The 11,690-nt window shown below is 37.1% G+C and overlaps 1 long non-coding RNA gene across 2 annotated transcripts; it reads left to right on the top strand.

Annotated features, from left to right (window-relative positions):
- The first annotated feature begins 9,383 nt into the window (after positions 1 to 9,383).
- Positions 9,384 to 10,168, top strand: LOC149211062 (uncharacterized). 2 transcript variants are annotated; one of them, XR_016252333.1, is made up of 2 exons: positions 9,384 to 9,537; positions 9,877 to 10,168. It is a non-coding gene; the product is annotated as an uncharacterized LOC149211062 (long non-coding RNA). The 2 variants fall into 2 exon arrangements; XR_016252334.1 differs by lacking the exon at positions 9,384 to 9,537 and adding an exon at positions 9,544 to 9,776.
- The last annotated feature ends 1,522 nt before the right edge of the window (positions 10,169 to 11,690 follow it).

Raw genomic sequence — 11,690 nt, 5'->3', positions numbered from 1 at the left:
CTTGCCTTACCACCATACTAGTGCAGTTCCTCCAAGTCAAAGGCTAGCCAGCTAAATCTTCATCCTTTATGAATCAACGTTCTGTACCCTATAATATACATCAATTTGTCTTATCCAATTATCTATGTTTTTTGCATTGAGTTCTCCATCATAAATTGGCAAATCAAACTTCACATCTAATTTGATTAAGGAAGTTTTCTTCTTCTTCTTAGAAGAGCTAGCGTTATGTGAAGAAGATGATGAGGATGATGGAGGAGATGGTGGAGGAGGCATTTCCCCTTTCCCTTTGCCTTCTAGAGGGGCAACTATAAAAGGTTCCTCTGCTTCTTTATTTGGGTTGGGTGTTGCAGTGCTTTCACCTCGACCCTTCTTAAACTCCAGATACATCTCTTCCACCATGGCTTGGAGTGTCTTAAAACTTTCTATAAATTGAGATTCTGATCCCAATGGAGCTTCTTCTGCCATTCTCCTCTGAGAATAGACTCTTCCAATCTCTGGATTAGCCTCAACAAGTTCTCCTTCTCCTAGTCTGAGCTTTAATCTAGTTAGCATTCAAAATCCAACACAAGCTTTTCTAACCTTAATAAAACCAAAACCAAAACCAAATGCTCTGATACCACTTGATCCGAAATGGATACTAAATCAAGAAGAAAAGGTATTACAGACTCATGTGCAGGAAAATGCCTATATTACTTAGTGCAACGGATCGAAAAGATTGCAAATAATATAGACAATTAACAGTCAGAAAACATAACAGACACACACATCAACACAACAAATAATCAAGGAGTTCACCAGACTTCCTGGCTACGTCTCCTGGTCCAGCTTTTAGTGTCGACCTCTATATTATGTCTTCAAGAATAGAGTTTACAGGTGTGAGCTCAATCAAATCCATAACACAACAAACAATGATATTACACAGGGATTTCACTCGAAAAACCTCGAGTCTAAAGAGTGCACAGACTCTCCCTCTTAGTGCCTCTAATCAACTGTTCGAAGCTATGCATTTTCTTTGACTCTCTATCTCCCCTCTGTCTCTGATCCAGGTGGATGTTGGTGGCCACCCACCAACCCATTTGGACCCTCACAACTGTCTCTTTCAGTCTTTTCAGTTTCCTAAATTGTAGCACAGTTTACTATTTTTAGCAGTTTTTCGGGTCCTGAACTTCCGGAGCCGTTTTGAGGCCCTAAACGACGTTTTTTTCTCGGATAGATCTTTCTAACGAGCTATCGTACGCGTCAAACAGAGATCGTATGCCAAAGTTACGACCCCGGGAAATTGATGGACCAATTTACCCAAACGGGGCCCACAATTTGGTGTTTCATCTTCTAGGGTTAGGTTTCAGGATGTGAAGGGTTTTCCATTGTTTCTCAACAATAAATAGGCCTTCGAGCCTCATTGTAACTCAGTTCGGAACAGTTCAGAGGCATGTAGCCGCACATCTCTTCTCAGAGATAGCTACCATCGCCCTAGCTGGTTTATTTCCATTTCTGGTTGTATTCAGTATTTTCCATTAATGAAATGAAGTATTATTTCCGCTGCATCTCTGTTTTTATGGTTATCGTATCTCTGTATTTATGGTTATCTCTGTAATCTATTGCGTTCCTGTCTAAATCCGGATCAGTGGTATCAGAGCGGTCTGCTTTTTCTCTGTTTTTCTTTGCATGTCCCCAACGAGGTCGGGATATAAGGAGTTAGGGCTTGAACTGGTCGAACCTTTGCAAGACCAACCTCGCAAATCCTGACGGCCTCCCATGGCGGATGAAAAGAAAGACGAGGGGGCAGGAGATCCTATCAAAATCTTGCTGGAAGAAGCGCTCGAGCGGCAAAGGAACGCGATGATGGATAGCTTTGCGCAGATCCTTCAGCGGCTACCTAGAGGCGACGCATCGACTTCCAACAGCGACTCTGGAAACGCCACACCGTTCAAGGTACAAGTTAATTTTGAAATCCCCATCTTCGAGGGTCAAATAGACGCAGATGCCGTAGATAAATGGTTAAATCTGCTAGATGGGTATTTTTCTGTTCATGAATTTTCAAGTCGGGAAAAGATTGTTTTCGCTCTTCTCAAAGCAGCCCCCCACGTCAAGGACTGGTGGGAAACCTACTGCGAGTAGAAGGATGAAAGTACAGGATCACTATTTTCAGCCGCACCCACTTGGAATGACTTCCGGGATGCCATCAAGGAGCAGTACTACCCTGTCGGAAGCTATGAGGACAAATACATCAAATGGACCACACTGCGGCAGGGACGAGACCAAGATGTGCCGGAGTTCACAAACATTTTTCATACCCTTCGCACACAGTTGGGTATCAAAGATTCTGAGCTGCATCTGGTACTCAAATACCGCGGCTGCCTGCACAGATACATCCAGGAAGAGATGGGGTTCTTGAACATCCCCTCACTCGGCACAGCATACCGATACGCTGTCAAAATCGAGCAAAAGTTCAAACAGAAGAAGCGAGACTTTGGAGCTGCAAATCCGAAGCCCAAAGGACAAAGCCAAGGCGGGGTGACCCAAGACAACCCGTCGAAGCCGCAAGAAAAGAACAACACCATGAAGCCGAAGAAGGACACAGGGAAGTGGTGTGAGTTCCACAAGAGTCCCACTCATAACACAAGTGAGTGTCGGACCAAGCAGTCGCTGGTGGCCGAGTTGAAGGCTTCCGAATCAGATGCATGTTCCGACCCTGAGCTAGAACTCGACAAGGGGAATGGCAAAGGGAAGCAGATCATTGATGCGGATCCCAGCGCCACTGTTGCCACTGCCAAGATCCAGAAGAATGAACCTGCAGATCCAGAGGAGGGGGAGCGTCTTTTCCACTCACAGATGTGGGTGAAGGGTTCGCCGCTACAATTCATTGTCGACAGTGGCAGCCAAAAGAACCTTATTTCAGCAGAGGTCGTGAAGCGGTTGGGCCTACCGACTACACCACACCCACAACCGTACAGTATCGGGTGGCTTCATGAAGGACGAGATCTCAAAGTTCGCCAGCAATGCCGCCTTCCCTACAGCATCAAACCCTTCACAGACGAGGTATTGTGTGATGTTACACCTCTGGATGTTTGCGATGTATTATTAGGCCAACCATACTTGTGGAGGCGACATGCTGTGTATGAGTCAAGGCCTCGTGCTGTCATTATTTCTTTGAATAATTCATTATACAGGATACCGGAGGTAGCCCCACCTACCGCCACATCTTTGATCACTACCAAGAAAGGCAGCAAGCTCATATCACAGACCAGGAAATTCATCTGTCTGGTTCACTCCCAAAGTAAGGGGAAGATCGTTGCTACATCCATGACCCCTGCAAAGGGTTCCTATACACAGCAGCAGCAGAAAAGGGATACGGTCATGACAGAACACAGGAACAACTTCTCCTCACCCACATGGGTACCACACAAGTTTCAGGGGGGCAACAAAGTCTGGTTGCATCGACAGAAAGAACGCCTTACCAGAACCCATCAGAAGCTCAGATCACTCCGACATGGTCCTTACAGTAGTACCAAGGCTATGGGGAACAATGCTTTGGAGCACATCATTCCTCCATTCCTTCTCCTGCACCAAATGTTCAATGTGGACCATCGTCGACCATGCTTCCCACCATCACTGGACACATCAGAGATTGCAGGACAAGTTCAGCAGATGGAGGAACTCAACGCAATGGGGACCATTGCTTCCTAAGGGGGGAGGAATGATCCAGGTGGATGTTGGTGGCCACCCACCAACCCATTTGGACCCTCACAACTGTCTCTTTCAGTCTTTTCAGTTTCCTAAATTGTAGCACAGTTGACTATTTTTAGTAGTTTTTCGGGTCCTGAACTTCCGGAGCCGTTTTGAGGCCCTAAACGACGTTTTTTTGGGAATCTGGGGGCAACATGGGTCCATGGACCGATGTTGCCCTTCCCAAAGTGGTAGTTCTCGGATAGATCTTTCTAACGAGCTATCGTACGCGTCAAACGGAGATCGTATGCCAAAGTTACGACCCCGGGAAATTGATGGACCAATTTACCCAAACGGGGCCCACAATTTGGTGTTTCATCTTCTAGGGTTAGGTTTCAGGATGTGAAGGGTTTTCCATTGTTTCTCAACAATAAATAGGCCTTCGAGCCTCATTGTAACTCAGTTCGGAACAGTTCAGAGGCATGTAGCCGCACATCTCTTCTCAGAGATAGCTACCATCGCCCTAGCTGGTTTATTTCCATTTCTGGTTGTATTCAGTATTTTCCATTAATGAAATGAAGTATTATTTCCGCTGCATCTCTGTTTTTATGGTTATCGTATCTCTGTATTTATGGTTATCTCTGTAATCTATTGCGTTCCTGTCTAAATCTGGATCAGTCTCTGACCTCCTCTCTGTTCTACCATTGAATGGCTTTTAAGCCTATCAGCGTTGTCGGTTCAATCCCCTTCTTGGGCTCTCTGGCTCCTTGTGCTATCCCTTCATCTACATGTTGAGCGTTTAAACAATGATTGCAAATTCTTAAGGCACAGTGTAGCTATTCACAAATGGAAGGTTCTTTGGGCGCGAGTGAAAATCCCCGAAAATACACTTTTCATTCATACACAACAATACACGGAAATACATTGAAAACCATGAAAAATTCGACTGAAGCGCCAAAGCTGGAACTCAAAAGATATAAAGCCTGCTCTATAATCCTTTCGGGTCCGCGCTTTTATCGCAAGTCGCATGTCGCAGTGCCAATGGTCATGGTCCATAGCCTTTGTATTATGGCGATGCAATCAATATCGCCGATCGCAATTGCACATCGGTCTGCCACATTGCTTTGGGTCATTTCCCTTTGTTGTGTTGCGATGCGATAAGTCGCAAATCACATATCGCATGGTCTTCGGGCCTGTGGGTTAAGTCCTCCCCTTTGGAATCTGTGATGCGATATCTGTAATCTCCACGGTTGATATGTGCGCTCGATCAACGGTCCATGTTAAGTCGCTAATCGCAGTCACATCTCCCTTAGGGCCGCCTCCGATATTCTCCGTTGGCCTCTCCTGATGCGTTGTCCCGATTTAATTTGGGCCATTGATCTGTCCGATCCGACGGCTCTTGTGCAACGAGACTTTATGCTTCGCTTCACTCTGTTTTCTGCCATTCCTAGTGTTTTTCTTTTGCGATAGTGTTTTATGTTAGTATATGTATATGAAGACTTAGACTTATAGGTTTGATACAAGATCCATTTTGGATCAAGAAGACCCACGGACTAACCAGGAATATTGAAGAGTTGGAAAATGAGTCACTGATGGCTTAGACCTTTGACCAAGCCAAGGAAAACATTTGGGTAGATATGAGTCAAGCTGTAAATGAAGTTTGGCCCTCTATACAAATTATTTTTGAACAATAAGAGCTTATTACTAAATGTCGGACAACTATTGAAGAAGTCATATCAACACTTAAAAACAACTAGAGGAAGCCACATATATGATTAAAGTGATGAATTAAAAAACCAGAGTTGAATTAGAAGAGATTCAGATTATAGACAGACCAAAAAAAAATTTAGAGATTAAGAAAGTTTTGTAGAAGAAGAAACTTATGACTTAGCTGGAGACAAAGTGCTAGACTCTGAGAACTGTTGTCCAAAGATTTCATTTTAAGTTCAACTTGCTTAATCAAAGAGGATTGCCAGGACTAGTAGCACCAAATGACAAATTGATCAGTTTGGAGGAATATTGCAAAAATCTTTATACAATTGCAACTGACAAAGCCAAATTTGTAGGTATCAAAGGTCATCTTGTAGGGAAGGATTTCTTAGAGGCTTTAAAATTCGATTTAATGATAAATCGTGAAATTAAACATATCTTTGTCAAGAAGCCTACTTTTGAAAAGTGTACTGAGGTGGATGAAACTTTAATATTTCTATACCAAGTGAAGAAAGATGGGATCAATTGTGTGGAATCATTGAGTAACTTTCACCACCAACTAACAGATAGCGAGCCAACACATTTTTGGGTCAGGTCATTAACAAATTCCTTGAAGACAGTGCTAGCAGCTCAACAATTCTTTTTTATATTCCTATATTTTTGTACTATATTTGTAATTTGTTAAAGATGTTTCTAGAAAATCAGGTGTTTTTGTATAAATAACTCCTCATTCGAGTTATTAAGGGTTGAACCCTTGGATGATATTTTCAAAGCATAATTGTAATCAAATCGGTGATTTGCTTCGAATTAATGAAAGGATTCTGGATTTGCCACAAATAGTTGTCTCCTTGTGATTCTTTCCATGTTTTCATTTCATTATGTTATTATTCATGTATTTAAGTTTTAATGAAGAACTATGGGTAAGAATAAACTGAATATTAGTCTATCTTAAATCCCCTGTGAAGTTATAATCAATATTAGAGATTTGTTTGTAAGACTTTAGCTGTTATTATAAACTCCTCTACGTTTATAAATTGTCACACCCATCTTCATAGAATTAAATACATTTTGTTTGGGTTGTAAACATCGTTTACTTGCATTCTATCTTATAATTAGCTAAATTCTTAGCTTGAATGTGAGTTATAAATTTTTAAATTCTGGTATTCATGCAATTATAAATCAATTTACTGTTTAGAGGCAAAGAATCATCCCTTTCATTATATTCAACATTGTTAAGGTTTAAGCACCTGTCTTTAGCTGTTCATAACATTGGTCATCCAAAAAACCTTAAAACAACAAAACATTTTAGATGCTCTGGCATGATTAATTAACCTAGAAAAAACGTGGTTGAAAATTGGATTCCCAAATGATAATGAATTTTAATTTTTAATTTTTAATTTGACTTTATGATTTTATATTTGAATTTGATTTTATTTGAATTTGATTTTATTTGAATTTGATTTGAATTGATTTTTATATTTTAATTTCATATTTTTACTTTATTTTCAATTACTTTATATTTCTTATTTGTCTTTAGTGAGATTTTTTGGAAACTTTTCCGGTGGGTTTTTTCAGTTTAATTTCTCTAAAATGCGGTAGGAATTTATTGAAATCACAAGTTTGATAGGTAACCCATGCACAATCCAAGTTCCCTAGGGGTTTTTCAAGGTGTTGAATCCATATATACAGTCAAAAAACCAGTTTAAATAACACAAAGATTTCAACTCAAAATATTCCGCTAGATTCCGGAATTGAAAAGTCTAAAAATTAGCACGAAAGAAAACTCCTTATATTTCTATCTTTGAAATTTTAATTTAATTAATTTTTATATTTTAAATTTATATATTAATTGCATTTTAATTTATTAATTTTTATGTTTAAATTAATAATGGCTAATATACAACAGCTAGTTTATAACTAAAATTTTATTTTAATTAATTCTATAACTAATTCCTAACAACTAATTCTAGACCTTGATGCCTTCATGTTATTTATTCGTTTGGATTGATGTATTTTTTTGCCTTTGTCCTGAGGATGAACCACATTAGTTGGTTCGAAATGTCGATCAAATCCTAATGATATCATTAATCCGAAAGACATTCTCATTTACAATATATATGTACATTTTGAAAAAATCTACCCAATATACATTTTTCATATCTATTGCCTTTAATTGAATAATCAAAGGAGACACTACTACAATGGATTGATATTTGGATTTTAATTGAATAATTAAAAGTGCCTAGTGATGTGATTAAAGACATTCTCATTTACAATATATATGTACATTTTGAAAAAATCTACCCAATATACATTTTCATATCTATTGCCTTTAATTGAAAAATCAAAGGAGGCGCTACTACAATGGATTAATATTTGGGTTTTAATTGTATAATAAAAGTGATGTTGCTGCAAACAATATATAAGTAATGTTTCTAGGCCACTCATTGTTTTGACAAGTTGGAAAACTTAAAGTAATATTTTGTGCCATTTGATTGATAAATTGATATGATAAAATTATAGTCATAATTATCCTGTAAATTTGCCACAAATATAAAAATGTTATCTATTAAGCTTTAAGCCTTTAATATCTTGCATTTTTATTATATTTATTTATTTTTTAGCTATAGTTTATATGCATTTTTTAATTATTAATCATTAGATTTAAATATAAATAGAAAAAATCAAATCAATAAAGGAGAAAGTTGTGTTTTTTTAAAATACTATGACGAAAAAGTTGCTTTGTTTTTTTTACCAAATGCTATGAGAACCAATAGAAAAGATGGACATAATATTTTTAGTGCAAATCAAATCATTAAAATCTTCAAGTTGACAACAAGATTATTAATAGTTTTGTAAATTGTGACTTAATATTGCAGCTTACAGGGAGCTATTGAGCAGTTTATGTTTGGAATTAAGTGTCCACAACAAATTGCTTGTAAGTCAACCACTTGGATAGAGCAAACCTTCTTTAAATGCTACGTAAAATGGTGGATTAGTGTGAAGGGTCAACGAGAGAGCTAGTAGATGTCGAACGACAAAAGCCTAGAGATAGATAGCTCTCTAGGCTTTAGGATGAGGGTGAATGTTAAGTTTTAGGGTTAGAGTTAAGCTTAGAGACAAGTAATTCTCTAGGCTCTAGGGTGAGGGTGAAAGTTGAGGTTGGTTAGGTCCTAGGTTTAAAGTTAAATTTAGATTGTTTGGGGTAATATCATTTAATTCTGAAAGTTTTTAAAGAGCTCATTGAACTAGTGATTTAAATTCACATAACTAAACATACATACCTAAGGAGTATAATCATCTCCTTGATAATTCAATTCTTTTATTTAATTCTGAAACTTTTTGAAAGCCCAATGACTTAGTGTTTTAAATCTCTAACAAACTCACATAACTAAATAAGGAAGACAACTAAATCGCATAAACCAACCAAGATCCATCTTAACTCTGGGTCTGTCAAGTGTGGAGAGGGATTAAATCTCCCAAAATGCAAATCTATTTTTTGAACATAAAATTTAAGAAAAAATTACATTCTAGAGATTTGATCCTTTTAACCTTTAATAAATCCAAAATTAAAATAAATCTAAATTGATAAATATCAAAATTCTAAAATAAAATACACATGATATCAAAATTCTAAACATAAATAAAAGTTAAAACATCCCTAACATCATTAACATTAAAATTATATAAATTTTTAGATTAAATCATTTATTAGCATTAAAATTGTGAGAGTAAAGTCTTTTAAATATAGGTACAGATATCACATAGTAGTGGAGGTAGTGTGTCACATCTCTTAATAAAAACAATAATTACCATAGTGCAATGATAACATAGATAAATTTTAAAATTCATTCATCCTTTAAGCATTAATGTACAGGTTACTATATGGGTACGAGTGATTCATTGTTTGACACCTACTTTATACATATTACACGTAGAAAAATACATTTTGATTTATAATCATAACGGTTTACATACTACATATGATTTGAGTTAGATGATTTCATAATCCTAATGTATAAACCTTGGAATTCCCACCCCAAGGGTTGGCGGGAGCAGACTTCTGGGCTATTCTGGTTGCTCACCAGCTGTCCAACACCTTCTCGGTATGGTTGCCCCATCGACAGCCCGATCGGGCTCAACTCCATCAGAAGACTTAGAGTAATTACCTTAATTCCTTTGTCTAACACGTCCTTGGGAAAATTTGGCATTTATCACTTCGTCTGGAAGAGCCGCCCGGCTCCGGGTCACGACTTTAGGGTTTTTGTCTAGTTCATCTCTGCTTCTTCTCACTATTGATGTTACATTTCTTGCTCTATCGTAGTTTCGTCATGGCTGCTTATTTGGTGTATAGTTTACTGAGACAACTCTAATGCTTTGTCCATAGCATATCATTCCAGGTAATGGGATGTATGTCCCCTTTTTTGAAGTTTTGTTTTCGTTTTCTGTTGACCTAAGTTTGTTATTCCCTTAACTGACAACATTTACTATTTTGGCTAGGATTCGCCGAGGGCTTCCAACAGCAAGAGAATGGTCATCTTGGGTCGAGACCCTACCTCCCTATGCCAATCCACAAGTCTGCAATCTTAGTGCTCTATACAATCTCTAGGTAAAGTGAAAGGTTTTTCTGGAAATTTCTTGGAATGAAGAACTCGGGGCCTTAAGGGTTTCATTGTCTCAACTTTGTTGTTTATTTTCTTCCTAAATCTAATGTATAGATGTCAAAACGTTGTATTACTCGGCTCTACTCATAAAGCCATCATTTTTTTTATTTAATTATAAGTTATGGGTAGCATCCTGAGATGGGTTTCTAGTTTTTTTCCCTTGAAATTATATTGATATTTAACATCGACAGACATGAAAGGGTGATATTTTGTATTCCAAATTTCTTGATTCGATAGCGCTTTATTGTGTCGAATTCTCTATGTCTTGTGTGCTTGCTTATCATCTATTTATATGTTTCTAGAAGAATTTCAAAATCTTTACTCAACACAGGTCTATAGCTTACCAATTTTTCATAGGGTTTACATTCCAGACCATCTCATCCTTCTCTATATTATGAGGGCATTAAATTGTTAATATTAATTTGAGGTTTTATTATTTCTCTCTAGTTTATTATGCATTCATACTATTGCTCAGTTGGGTTTTCACCTATGCCTCGACAAGAGTTCGTTTATGCATTTCCTTTGGCATAAAACTTATTCGTTTTCTTTTCCTGCAATTTCATACATATCTAGTTAAAGTTTTTATTACTTTGTGTTAATTCTCACATGGTAGGACTTCTTGGTATATATAATTAGTACTTGTTCTACCCAATCTTTTTAGAGAATTTATTTCGATTTTATTTTTAGAATGAAACTTATTTAACTTAATAGGTCATAAAATCTATTCTACTATTTCTGCTTGTCTCTTTTATCGCTAAGGGTTCAAAAGTGTGGAAACCTTACGATAGTAATTTCCTATTCGAAATGTCTGCAAATAATACTATATTCTTGCTAGAATTGAGATTACTTTTACTATGAAAGTTTTCTAACATAATCATTATTTACTGAGAGTCTTTCTGGATTTTATAACCTCCGTTCATAAATATTTGTATATAATAATTCTAATCGCTATATAGTTTTTCCACTGTGGATTTTTCTTTAAAGTTTTTCACATTCCTGCTAAATAGTTATTATGCCAAAATACTTCTACAGGCAATTTGAACTTTTACTGAAATAACTCAACTATTTCTTTCAAACAGAATTTCAAAGTTTTTATTTTTAAAACAATATGGTTCATGTTTCAAGATAAAGATACTTATCTGTTTTATGTAGTATTTACTGTTGTCCTCTTGGACCAAGTTTCAACTATAAGTTGACAAGTTTCCTCCCAACCATGAGACTCGTTTTCAGGCCAAAGTCTCCCCCTGAGTTGTTGCTCACATGACAGATTCTTTCTTGTAAGACTAACAGTCTTATCATTCATAGATATCCAGTCTTAACCAGACTTAGCTCCTGGTCCCTTCTGACATATCAACATGGAAACATCTCCTTTATTTCCCCTTTTTTCATCTCAGGTACCAATACGCTCTTGATTTCTTCTTGGAGAATAAATCTTCAAGAAAGTAGTTAGGGATAGGTAACTGCCTATCCTAACTACTTGACATGTGAGAGTTACAAGATTTGTTATCACTCAAACATTCATTTTATGTATAACTTAATGAAAATCTTAAATGCATAAATTTAAATAATAGTATCCAGTTTGTTTTACTATGGTAAGTAAATATTTACAATCACTGGGGACATCACATCTGCCCCCCTTAAGATTAAACA

Source organism: Pinus tabuliformis, chromosome 1_2 (genome assembly GCF_031772625.1).
Source record: "Pinus tabuliformis cultivar Carrire ecotype Pingquan chromosome 1_2, CPIR1, whole genome shotgun sequence".
Lineage (NCBI taxonomy): Eukaryota > Viridiplantae > Streptophyta > Pinopsida > Pinales > Pinaceae > Pinus > Pinus tabuliformis.
Note: the sequence above shows the minus strand (reverse complement) of the source record. Positions and strands in the feature narration are given on the sequence as shown.